Source organism: Triticum urartu, chromosome 7A (assembly GCF_056163025.1).
Source record: "Triticum urartu cultivar PI428250 chromosome 7A, HENAU_Tu73, whole genome shotgun sequence".
Lineage (NCBI taxonomy): Eukaryota > Viridiplantae > Streptophyta > Magnoliopsida > Poales > Poaceae > Triticum > Triticum urartu.
Window position 1 is genome coordinate 84,687,076 of NC_141879.1, and position 13,636 is coordinate 84,700,711.

Sequence of the window (13,636 nt, forward strand, 5' to 3'; positions counted from 1 at the left end):
TGATTTAAATCCTCAGATCGCCATCGGCACACCACTGAGGCCCGACCAGGAGAGACGCGTTCATCGACTAATCAATCCGCTTCCCCCGATAGAAGAAGAGTGCGCCCCAGTACCAGAGACGTTTTCTCGGGACCCCGTCCAGTTGCCATTTTCATTCTAGACGTCACTGCTATGTTCTTGTATTCTCGCATCTAGTTAAGTGTTGTAACTCATGCGTGTTATTCTAAACCTTGTGCGATGAGATGAACATTTGGTTTCAATTGTAATGAGTAATTTTTGCTGCTGTAAATTTTGATTAACTAATTTTTTCCTTGCGAGAAATCCTGGAGTGAGATTTCTTTTCCCTGAGTTGCTACAGCATATGTCTCCTCACATCATGGAATTTTATTCACGCAGCACCACGGCAGCAGACTCACAACCGCAACCACTCAAACACATACACTACTTGCAACACCACGTAACCGTGTTGCATCTGGCTAATCATCTCCCTAACGCACCACAGTCTCTGAAAGAGAGATTAGTGGATAATCATCCGGATGCGAGTTACCTCCCGCACACCAACAACAGTTAGCACCCGAGACCACACCTACTCCTTGTGATCACCGCCACCGCGGAGAGCCAACACTCGAGCGGCAGCATCACGACGATCATCGAGGATCATCACACACAGGAGCACGGAGAGCCCCAGCAATGTCGCGAGCCCTCCACACATCAGGATCACGTACCAATCCGGCATCGCCTCCGCCATTAAAACCTCGTCTCTAGCTTCTGTAAACGGAAATGGAGGAGGAAGAAGGAGAAGCGAGGCCAGGTGTGAGGAAGAAGAGAGAAGCACCTCGGCCGTTTTATAGCTCAAGCTCGGTGTACGGTGGGCGAAGTCCACCAGCGCCGCTCATCACCCGATCGCCGGTGTTCGGAGGCGAATCCGCGAGCAGTGCCGACAGCACGCTGGCCCGCGAGGTGAGTGCACGCTGCACCGGCAGCTAGCACGCCGTGCACTACCACGGGTACGGCCTAGATGCCCTACGTGCTAGACGTCGCCGGTGGAGAAAGCGCGGGAAAGCGCGCGGGAGAGAGGAAGAAGAGAGAGCCAGAGAAAGAAGAAGAGGCTGACAGTGGGCCCCGGGTCCACCTGTCAGCAAGAGAGAGCACTGTGCTCTCGGGTACGACCAGCGTATTTTAAATTTAGGATTTATTCTAAATTTACTATATCCAACGTAGAAATCTCTCGTTTTCCCCCTAACCGTAGATTTTTCCACGCAGCACCAGTGTTCCACACTGTGGTTTTACACCACTTATTGCCCTCTCACTGTAGCCACATTTTATTGCTTATATTTTTTATAGCAACTTTTAGCAAATCTCGAGGATGAGATTTTTCTTAAGGGGGGTAGTGTTGTGACACCCCAAAATTTTAACCTTGTTTTATTAATTAAAATTTTGCCAGGAAAATTAAACTTTTCATCTTTCTGGGTTTTCTTTGATTTCAGTACCACCCTTTTCTTGGTTTTTTATGGAGTTTTATCCCAAGTGAAAGTTTCCAAATATATTATTGGACTTGTTTGCCCTTTCAAGAAAAACATTACTATTATCAGTGGAATTGATTTGCACAATTATTTCTCTTTGAGCTTTATTCCCTAAAATTTTTCTTCCTTTAGTTTTGGAGCTCTTTTGAACTACAACCACTTGATAAATTTATTTAAAATTTTCACCAAAATTTGGAGGTGTCAAGTGATGTTTTTAAATCACTTTTCTGCAAAAATATATTTCATTCTTTTAATATTTTGAGCTCTACGCCAAGTTTAAAAATCCGGTCCAAAGAGCAATTTTGCACTACAACCTAATTAAATATTTCTTTAAAACTTCCACCAAAATTGTGGGATGTTAGTAGTGGTATGTAATTCAAATTTATGCAAAAACCCAGTGGTGTCATTTGAAAATTTTGAGTGAATCAACCTCTTTTGCTTTCTGGTCCAGTTTGGCTTTTTCTACTCCAACCCTAGTTAAATTTGCTCTAGTACTCTTGAGCTTTCTCTTGCTTATAGCCCATGCTACAAAACCCTTAAGTCCAGAAGAGTGGACCCATTGGAGAATTTTTAGTGCATCCAACCATGCCTTTTTCTTTCTGTCCAAAACTGGAGTTTGGCAAAACTTACACTAACAAGTTTGAGCTTTTGGCAAACTAACCTCACCACTCTCTTATTCATCCAAAGAGACTCTGATCTGGAGATTTGGGCCACCCCAAGAATTGCCTAGGTGCCATAGGCATTCTGTCAAACACCTGGTGTGCATGTCCAGTTTTGGCATGATTTTTGTTTTGCACTGTGATCTTGCCCCTCTGTACATACTGGCATGTCCGCTAATCTCCTAAGGGACCCTAGCCTAGACCTGCTAACCCCCAGCTTCACCCTCGCCACCTAGCATGCTCTGGCATTTTGTCGAACGCTTGGCGTGCACGCTCTTGGCGCGCCCAGAGCGCGCATTTTGCACGTGCATGCACCGAGCCGCCGCGTCCCGCTGCCGTCGCCCCGCGCTCGCTCTGGCCCATCCCCTCTCCCACTCGATGCCCCGACCCCTCCCCTCGCCGCAGAGCCGCCCCTGGAGCTCCACAGCGCCGCCGTCAGGTCGGCAGCGGCGGCTAGCGGGCGGCCACAGTGCGCCCTGCCATGGACGGCGCCGCCCAAGCCACCCCCGCATGCCAGCTGCCCTCTAGAGCAGCCCGAGCTCATCCACAAGCTTGTCCGCAAGCACTCGTCGCCGCCATGTCCCCCTGCTGCAACAGAATGACGGTCGCCGGCGTTCTTATCCACGGCCATCGTCGGAACTGACCCCGACCACCTATTTAAGGAGCCCCGAGCCTCTTCGAAACCTCAGGCGACCTCAAGCCACCCCACCTAGCACCCCCATAGCAGTCAATCGACCAGGGAAGGGCTTCTTCCCCATCTTCGGCCAGTACAGCCGCCGCCGCCCTCCAGCCCATTCATTAGCAACCCGAGCCCCTCTCGTCCAACCAGTGCCACCATGCGATTCCCCTCAAACGCAACCCAGAGCCACCGTAGCCCAAACCCCCATTGCTCCCGAAGCTTCCTCTGCCGCGGAGCTTGTCGCCGGCGATTCCCTCCACCCCCGCCGACCCAACGACCACCGGGAGGACCGCCCCGGTCTTGCGGATCCATACCAACCCTCTGGAGCCCGCAGGGAAGCCGTCGTTCGCCGGTGTTGATCGCCGGAGCCCTCACCTCTGTTCGGCCAGAGGAGGACGAAGGCGGGGCGACCGGTCAAACCTGACCAGTGGGCCCCCTGGACCCACTGTCAACGACCCTGATCGAGTCCATGCTGGCGTAAGTGGAAGCGCAAACCCCAAGTACGTCTCCTCTTCTTCGAAGACGTATTCTGCCCGAAACGTTTTCCTTTTTTCTGTTTTATTTTAAAAAACAGAATTGACTGAAACTTTGACTGGCTATAACTTTTTAAATATAAGTCCAAATGAATTGATTCTTTTTCCTACCTCTCTCAAATTTCACCTAGTTTATTTTAAGATTTATTTCAAAAATAATTAGGACAACTTTTTGTACTGTTTTTAAAGTATGTGTTATTTGCCTATTTTCGAAATAGGATTTTGGAGAGAGAGAAGAGAGCTTTCAAAAAAAATATTGGAATGCACCCTGCCTCTCCACAACTTAAAGGCAAGCATTCTGAACCCTGGCATAATGTTTTGTGGGTTGTTCGATACGGTTATAACACCACCTCGACATGAAGCGTTGGTTATTTTTATATGACGATATGATCATACACCTTGAGTGCATAAATGAAAATTCTTGCTGTTGGAAATGGACATACTTGTGATAGCAATCACCCTCATATGCCTCTCATGCCTACCGGGAAGGACCCGGGAAAGTCTCTGTCTTGTGTAGACACGAGCTTGTCCCTCGTCGAGACGGTTATGACCGGTAGGGCAGGGGGAGGTATGATAAGTGGTGGTTGAGTCTGATGGCTGTGAAATATAATTCTTGAGCTAACCATGCAGGAAATACTTAAGCCTCCTGAGTCGGCCGTAGATCGAGTCTTGTTCCAGTAACCCCCATACTTGTTTCGTGATGCCACTTGCCCCTGTCGTAGGTAGGGTACGGTTCAGTAAGTTGTCAACCCCTGTCCTAGCACACACCGTACAGAGAGGCCACGGTGGAAGATACCGGTTGTAGCTGGTAGGCATGCCACTTGGTCCGGGGGCATGGGTGTTTCCGGTTGGGACCGAGAGGGGAGGCCACCCCTTAGAGCGCGCGATAAAAATTTGATCCCATGCTACGCGATGTTGTAGCCTCCCCACTTAGAGTTTTGCTTAACAGGTGTCTGGGTGATTCCAGACACGTGTAAGGTTAAGCTGGTGTGTGCAAGTCAGGCGTGTTTTCGACTAAAAGACTGTAGACGGAATTAGTTCCGATGGACTAAAGAAATCCGTTACTCGTGGGTAAAGAGTACACCCTCTGCAGAGATATTGAACCTATTCGAATAGCCGTGTCCATGGTTAAGGACCATAGTCTGGGATGGGTCAAGCGTCGGTCTTAGTGTCGGTCTTCGGAGGAGAAACTATTAAACCAGAATATTGATCATGACTTGTGATGTATGATGATTATGATTATTATTATTATGGACTAACCATTTATGTTATTTGAATTATTGGGTATCTCTGGGACGGTTCTACCTCCTGGATATTCACCGTGATTATGTGTATATATAAGCCCTTTATGTGGTGTCGCATAGACGCCCGACTGTGGCATGCTTGTCATTTCATTTACTTATAAGCCCTTTATGTGGTGTCGCACAGACGCCCGACTGTGGCATGCTTGTTATTTTATTTACTTATAAGCCCTTTATGCGGTGTCGCGCAGACGCCCGACTGTGGCATGCTTGATATTTTATCTACTTATAAGCCCTTTATGTGGTGTCGCTTAGACGCCCGACTGAGGCATACTTTATATTGTTATCCTTTCGAGGCGTCGCTTTAGACACCCGATCGGTGCATTCTATTTCTACTCGCTGATTGCATATTCATATATGACATGATTAACCTACTTGCATGCATCATGAATATTTCAAAGCATGATTATCAGTGGCTATATTATATATGTTCTTAATGTTTGCGAGTACATTCAAAGTACTCACTGGCTTGTCCCTGGCTATTGTCTTGGCCAGATTTCTTGCATGGAAAGGAGCGTTGCGATGAAAGCCCCGGAACCTACGTAATGGTGATAGCAGCCTCGCGAAGATAGGAGTTATCCTGGTCAGCTGTTCCTGTGGGAAATGGAGTCCCATAGACGCTGATGATCCGCAAACCGCCTCCGCCATCAACCTCTAGAAACAAATTGTTGTACCCATAGGCCAGAATGGTCTTGTACTTCATATTTTGTATTTTGCTTGGAGTTTCTGTAACAAGTTGGTGTCTCATTAGCTAACAGTAATCCTGGGGCTGGTGAGCACAAGGACCGCTTTTGGGAAATTAATATCCCGAAAAACCGGTCCTGACAGAGTTCCATGGTGTGATGTAGCTTTCTGCCTCCTTGGTTTCTGCATCATGTGTTCGGCAATCATGCTGTCGGACAGGGTTTCCAGAGATTAAAGTCCTGAAAGAGAAAAATAACAAAGCGGGAAGCGCCTAGTGTGGTTTAAGCCGCGACTTGGAGCGTGCCGCAATCGTGCCCCCCTTCCCACCTGTGCCCATGGTATTTTTAACGCGTAACTGTGTACGCGTGGCACGGATTTCGCCGTTTGGATGGGACCGGGGTGGGGGCCGCATTACTATGCGAGCTCGGAACGTGCCAGGCGGTCCAGTTGCCGATTACTCCGGGCGCGCTTGAAGGTGTCCGGGTCCTTAATCACCGAACTAGTGGGTTGCCTTAAGAGGCTACTTTGTGCTTCTGCTACAAGGGCCGCAGTGTGCTCCTCCGTGCGGAGAGAGCGCTTTGCGTTTCCATTGACTGTTATGACCCCCCGAGGTCCTGGCATCTTGAGCTTGAGATATGCATAATGTGGTACCACATTGAATCTCGCGAATGCGGTTCGCCCGAGGAGTGCATGGTAGCCACTGCGGAACGGGACTATGTCGAAGATTAACTCTTCGCTTCAGAAGTTATCTGGGGATCCGAAGACCACTTCCAATGTGACTGAGCCTGTGCAATGGGCCTCTACACATGGTATGACACCTTTAAAGGTCATTTTTGTGGGTTTGATCCTTGTGGGGTCTATATCCATTTTGCGCACTGTGTCCTGATAAAGCAGGTTCAGGCTGCTGTCGCCGTTCATTAGGACTCGAGTGAGGTGAAATCCGTCAATGATTGGGTCTAGGACCAGTGCGGCGAATCCGCCATGACGGATACTAGTGGGGTGGTCCCTATGATCGAAGGTGATCGCACAGGAGGACCATGGGTTGAACTTTGGGGCGACTGGCTCCAACGCATATACGTCCTTGAGCGCACGCTTCCGCTCCCTCTTGGGGGTGTGGGTTGCGTATATCATGTTGACCATCCACACTTGTGGGGGGAACCTCTTCTGTCCTCCGGTGTTCGGCTGCCGGGGCTCCTCCTTGTCATTGCTATGTGACCCCTTATCTTTGTTTTCGGCATTTAACTTGCCGGCCTGCTTGAACACCCAACAATCCCTGTTGGTGTAGTTGACTGGCTTGTCGGGGGTGCCGTGTATTTGGCACGAGCGATCGAGTATACATTCCAAACTGGACGGGCCCGGAGTGCTTCTTTTGAATGGCTTTTTCCGCTGACCAGGTTTAGAGCCTTTGAATCCGGCATTGACTGCCGTGTCCTCGGTATTGTCACTGTTAATGCGGCGCTTATGTTTGTTGCGACATGACCTGCCATTGCCATCCTTGGTATCCGAAGTACCATGGTTCTTTGATATGTTATTTCTGCGAGCCAGCCAGCTGTCTTCTCCTGCACAAAAGTGGGTCATGAGTGTCGTGAGGGCTGCCATAGATTTCGGCTTTTCCTGGCCAAGGTGCCGGGCGAGCCACTCGTCGCGGATGTTATGCTTAAAAGCTGCTAGGGCCTCTGCATCCGGACAGTCGATGATTTGATTTTTCTTTGCTAGGAACCGTGTCCATAATTGCCTGGCCGATTCCTCTGGCTGCTGAATTATGTGTCTGAAGTCATCGGCATCTGGGGTCACACGTAAGTGCCCTGGAAGTTGTCGAGGAATGCGGCTTCCAGATCCTCCCAACAGCCAATGGACTCTGCTGGCAAGCTATTGAGACAATGCCGAGCTAGTCCTTTGAGCTTGAGTGGGAGGTATTTAATGGTGTGTAGATCATCACCGCGGGCCATGTGGATATGCAGGAGGAAATCCTCGATCCATACCGCATGATCTGTTGTGCCGTCGTATGATTTTATATTTACGGGTTTGAAACCCTCTGGGATTTGATGATCCATTACTTTGTCTGTGAAGCATAGGGGGTGTGCGGCGCCTCTGTACTGGGCTATGTCGCGACGCAGCTCGAATGAGTCTTGCCCGCTGTGTTCGGCCCGGCCGAACTTACTTTTACTGTATCCGGCGTGACGATTATCATCTCGCATAGTGGCACACCCTCGTGATCCGTAGATCGATCTTGCATGTTTTGCTTTGTCCTCCAATACGTCTCGCAGGTCTGGCGTATTGCCCCATGCCTTTTTATTTGAATGGCGTCGGGGCGCGGGCTGAGCTTTTGGCTGGAATGCCTCTTTGTCGCGGCCACGAGGTGGCCGATCAGCCGCGTCATACACCGGGGATGTAGGTTTCGGTGCTTCCTCCTCCAGTCGGGGTAGCAACCTGCACTTTGGGTAACTCTTGGAGGGGCGTTCGAGTTTATATTCCTCGGCCGTCAGGACTTCATTCCATCTGTCAGCTAGCAAATCTTGATCAGCTTGAAGCTGCTGCGCTTTTTCTTGAGGCTATTTGCCGTGGCTATAAGTCGGCGCTTGAAGCGCTCTTGTTAGACGGGATCCTCTAACACGACGAATTCGTCATCGTCGAGGCTTGCCTCGTCTTTGGAGGGAGGCATGTAATTATCATCCTCCGCCTCTCCATCTGCCGCTCTCTCAGGAGGGCTGGCTCCTTCATCCTCCTGCTCTAAATCTTGCTGGAGGGGATTGTTGTTGTCTTCGACACTGTCCGGAGTGCTATTATCTCCGGTGCCGGTGTCACCACTTTTGGCTTGGCGGGATGTAGAGCGGCGCCGCTGACGCCGGCGCTTGGGTTGCTTTTTGGAGGGGTCATCCTCCATTGTCTCGTCGCCATTGCCTTCTTTGGGTGTATCCACCATGTATATATCGTATGATGAGGTGGCTGTCCAGTGCCCTGTGGGCAGTGGTTCCTCTTCGTCTCCCGCATCGTTGTCCATACCGTCGATGTCTTCGGAATCGAAGTCGAGCATGTCGGTTAAGTCGTCGACAGTGGCTACTAAGTGGGTGGTGGGTGGGCGGCGAATTTCTTCGTCATCCGCATCCCAGTCCTGCCGGACATAGTTTGGCCAAGACTCTCCTGACAAGGAGAGAGACCTTAATGAGTCCAGTATGTCGCCAAAAGGCTAGTGCTGAAAAATATCCGCGGAGGTAAACTCCATGATTGGCGCCCAATCGGATTCGACAGGAACGGGCGCAGGCGGTTCGGAGTCCGTGGCCAGAGAAGGATCCGGCAGTTTGGCAACACGGCTCTCGTGAAGGGTAAGGTCGATATTCGGCTCAATCGCCGCTGAGGATACGGCCTCCATGACGGGGTCTACCCACCCATCCATGGATGGCGTAACTGGCTCCGAATTGAGGCTCGGAGCGGCTGCCGGTGCGATCTCCTGAATATGGTCCGATGGTAGAGCTAAATCGTACTCATCGTGACCGTGCGACGCACAAGGCAGGGGCTCAAATCCGTCGAAGATCAAGTCTCCGCGGATATCGGTCGTGTAATTTAAGCTTCCAAACCTGACCTGGTGTCCAGGGGCGTAACTTTCACTCTGCTCCAGATGGCCAAGCGAGTTGGCCCGCAGTGCGAAGCCGCCGAACACAAAGATCTATCCGGGGAGAAAAGTCTCACCCTGGACTGCATCGCTATCGATGATCGTAGGAGCCATCAAGCCTAACGGCGACGACACAGAGGAACTCTCAATGAAAGCACCAACGTCGGTGTCAAAACCGGCGGATCTCGGGTAGGGGGTCCCGAACTGTGCGTCTAAGGCGGATGGTAACAGGAGGCAGGGGACACGATGTTTTACCCAGGTTCGGGCCCTCTTGATGGAGGTAAAACCCTACGTCCTCCTTGATTTATTCTTGATGATACGAGTATTACAAGAGTTGATCTACCACGAGATCGGAGAGGCTAAACCCTAGAAGCTAGCCTATGGTATGATTGTATGTTATCCTACGGACTAAAACCCTCCGGTTTATATAGACACCGGAGGGGGCTAGGGTTACACAAGATCGGTTACAAAGGAGGAGATATCTATATCCGTACTACCTAGCTTGCCTTCCACGCCAAGTAGAGTTCCATCCGGACACGAGACGAAGTCTTCAATCTTGTATCTTCATAGTCCAACAATCCGGCCAAAGGATATAGTCCGGCTGTCCGGAGACCCCCTAATCCAGGACTCCCTCACCAGGTATATTCAAACCACAGATTAGAAGAAATGTAGTGTCATGTTTTGCATGCAGGCCAAGGGTCAGTACCAGGCTCATGTGAACGCCAAGATGGCTCATCGTCGCGACAAAGCCATCATGAGGCAGGTTGGCCTTGAGGTCCAGAGTGGCTCTAAGGAGCGGATCACAGATGAGGAGCAGTGGACCAGACAGCACTGCCAGTGGAGTGAGTTAGAGGAGGAGACTGGAATTCCTTCCACATCCCATGCTACCGAGGAGTCTGAGGAGGAGGAACATGACTGGTGATGCCGTCGAGTTTTGCCACCACCTGTGGCGTAGGTGTGCTCTCTGCCTTTTTTGGTGTCTCGATGCCAAAGTGGGAGAGAGTGTAGGATTTGCGATTCTTGTGTCGTGTCTTGGTTGGTTCGCTTTGCTTTTGTTCTGTTGAACCTTCGTTTGCTTTGGTTTGTGGTTATGTTCGTGTGAGTCTAGGAGACTATCATATGTTGTAAGACATATGTCCTCAGCTTATCCTACTGTCTTATCCTATTGTCTAGCATGTTTAGTAGATTGTGAGCTTATTATCTCATGTGCCCTTTACTTCATGCTCATTTCTATACCTTGCCTCCATGCTCATTATCATTCATATTGTTGCAAGGATTGCCTTGTTTATAAAATATAGGGGGAGTGTTGATCCTAGTATGTGTGTCGTGCAATCCAAAGCATTTCTATAGAGTGCACACATCTAGGGGGAGCCTGTCTATATCCCTATGTGCAAATCCCGTATTGTCGTCAATCCACAAAAAAGGGGGAGGTTGTAAGGGCATATTTCTCCCTAAGTGGTTTCGGTGATTGATGACAATGCATTTGCGGACTAATCGTGTGCATTGAGCATTTCAGATATCTCATGTCTAGGCACAAGATGATTCGGTGCCCCTTGGAACCTATCGAAGACGGTGTTTCTCTATGTTTCTTTTTGGTGGATTTGAGTTGTAGGAAAGCCGTACTATTAAGAGGGGGTTCGCGTCGGAAAGGTTAGGGTGGAATCAACACGTACACATCTGTTCCTTTGCACCACCTTTCACTACGGGAAACAGGAGATTTGCCGTTAGTAATTTCTTTGCCGTCAGCATTTCGTCGGGACAGACGGCAAAGAAAGGGTTTGCCGTCATCAGCAGACAGCTAAGAAAAAGTAACGGTAAAATAGACTTTGCCGTCTGAAAAAAAATTACAGACGGCAAAGAGCTCACTTTGCCGTCTGAAAAAAATACAGACGGCAAAGAGCTCACTTTGCCGTCTGTAATATAAAATGCAGACGGCAAAGATCTTTGCTATCTGTATTTTTTTTGCAGATGGCAAAGTGTGCTCTTTGCCGTCTGTAGTAAAAAATGCAGACGGCAAAGAGAAAACACACCACGCGGATCGATGGCGTGGCGGCATCTCAACCCACACAGCCCACAATCGCAGCCCCCCACCCCAACACTCTCCCACGCCTGACCCCACCACGCTCTCTCTCCCTTATCCCGCACGATCTCTCTCTCTCGTACCTGTCTCTCTGCACGCACGCAGCCCACCCCCACCACCTCGCCCGCATCCCGATCCACTCGCCAGCGCCACCAGCCGCGGCTCCTCCGGCCGGCGAACCCTCCGCCACCGCCGGCAAACCTTCGTCCAATCTTCCTCCCCTTCCTCTGCTCCGCCTCCTCTGGCTCCCTCCTTCCCCTTCCTGTGGGCAGGGCGGCCGACGCGGGAGGCCGCTTCGGCTCCTCCAGCGGGGCGGGCGGCGCGAGCAAGGCTTAGCCGGTGCGGGCAGGGCGGCCGGCGCGGGAGGCCGCTTCGGCTCTCCAGCGGGGCGGGCGTCGCGAGCCAGGCTTGGCCGGTGCAGGCAGAGCGGCCGGCGCGGGAGGCCGCTTCGGCTCCTCCAGCGGGGCAGGCGGTGCGAGCCAGGCTTGACCGGTGCGGGCAGAGCGGACGGCGCAGAGGCCGCTGCAGCTTCTCCAGCGAGGCGGCGGCGCGAGCAGGACATGGCCGGTGCGGGCAGAGCGGTCGGCGCGGGAGGCCGCTGCGCGCGACGCGCGGGCGGGCGGCGAGCGTGCGGCGCGAGCAGGGCACGGCCGACGCATGAGACCGCTGCGGGCAGGGGAACAACTACGGTTGGTGCTTCGGGCCGGCGCGGGTAGAGCGGATAGCGTCTCCTCCATTCGGCTCCTATTGGTGCTGCGGGCCGGCATGGGCAAGGCAAGGCGGCGGCAGTGGAACCCCTGTGGTTCTGTCTCCGGCCAGAAGAAGGACGGCCGGCGGTGAAGTCCAAGTTGCTGTAGTGGAGGACTTGATTGCTTTTATTTTTACTTGGCAGGGTCCTTTTTGTAAATTTCCAGGAAAATTTTGTTTCTTCTCTGTAACTCAACCTCGATAAATGAAATGCAGCACATTGTGTCGAATCCAAATCTACTTGAGCTGAACCTGCTGTGTCCGGCGAGAGGCTCTGCTCTGACGTCACTCTTTTTAAAATGAAAAATAATCTTTGCCGTCTGTAGTTTAGTCTAGATGACAGCAAAGAACAAGTTTTGACAGACGGCAAAGAACAGGATTTCGCCGTCTATTATTTTTGCGACAAACGGCAAATCTTTAGTTGGTTGACGGCAAAATCTTTGCCGTCTGCACGACGAAATGCTGACGGCAAAGTATTCTTTGCCGACTTATCTTTGCCATCTGACTTTGCCGTCTGCTTCCTGACGGCAAAATCTTTGCCGTCTGTATTTAGGTCTTTGCCGTCTGTGATCCACAGACGGCAAATTACCTGATTCTTGTAGTGTTTCCTTGCTTCATTGCAGCACCAATTGTTCCCCTTGTCGTTGCGAAGATGAAAGCTTTCTAGTGCTACTGGTCTGTGGCGTGCGGTAGTACTGCTCAAGGGAGCAGTAGTACCGCAGCTGCCCACGGTAGTACCGCCCATGGCAGCGGTAGTACCGCGAGTGTGGTAGTACCGCTCCTAGCTCGCGGTAGTATCGTGGCCTCTAGCCCAGAACAGTGGCGTGAGCAAAAGTAGGGGTGGAAGTAATTTTTTGTTTCGCACCCTACGCGGTAGTACCGCTCCCTGTGAGCAGTAGTACCGTGCCAGATTTTTGCACTGACCGAAACTCAGCAGAAGTAGCCACGGATGTATTTTTATTAGTCCGTGCCTTCCCAGCCCAGTATGAGCCCTACCTTGCGATAGTACCGCTCCGATGGTTCTACCGCTCGTTGCCTTCTGCAACAGGGCCTCACCTGGCTCCTGCCACGCGAGCGGTAGTACCGCACTTACCAGCGGTAGTACCACATGCCTCTGCGGTAGTACCGTGGGTATGTGCGGTAGTACCGCATGTCGCGGGCTGAGTAGGTGGGTAATGGTTGGATTTTTCCTCACACTATAAGGGGGGTCTTCTTCCCCAAGTTGACCACCTCTTCTCTCCCTAAGCTCCATTGTTGGTCAAAGCTCCATTTTAGCCCGATCTCTCTCCCTAGTCAATCAAACTTGTTGATTTTCTAGGGATTGGTTGAGAAGGCCCTGATCTACACTTTCACCAAGAGAAATTTGATTCCCCCCAATAATCCCTTGCGGATCTTGTTCCTCTTGGGTGTTTGAGCACCCTAGACGGTTGAGGTCACCGCGGAGCCATATTCCATTGTGGTGAAGCTTCGTGGTGTCGTTGGGAGCCTCCAATTAAGTTGTGGAGATTGCCCCAACCTTGTTTGTAAAGGTTCGATCACCGCCTCCAAGGGCACCAATAGTGGAATCACGGCATCTCGCATTGTGTGAGGGCGTGAGAAGAATACGGTGGCCCTAGTGGCTTCTTTGGGGGCATTGTGCCTCCACACCGCTTCAACGGAGACGTACTTCCTCTCAAAGGGAAGGAACTTCGGTAACACATACTCGTCTCCACCGGCTCCATTCTTGGTTATCTCTAACCTTTATTTGTGCAAGATTATATTGTGTTGTATCCCTTGCTTGCTTGCTCACTTAGTTGCATATCTAGACAACCTACTTTGAT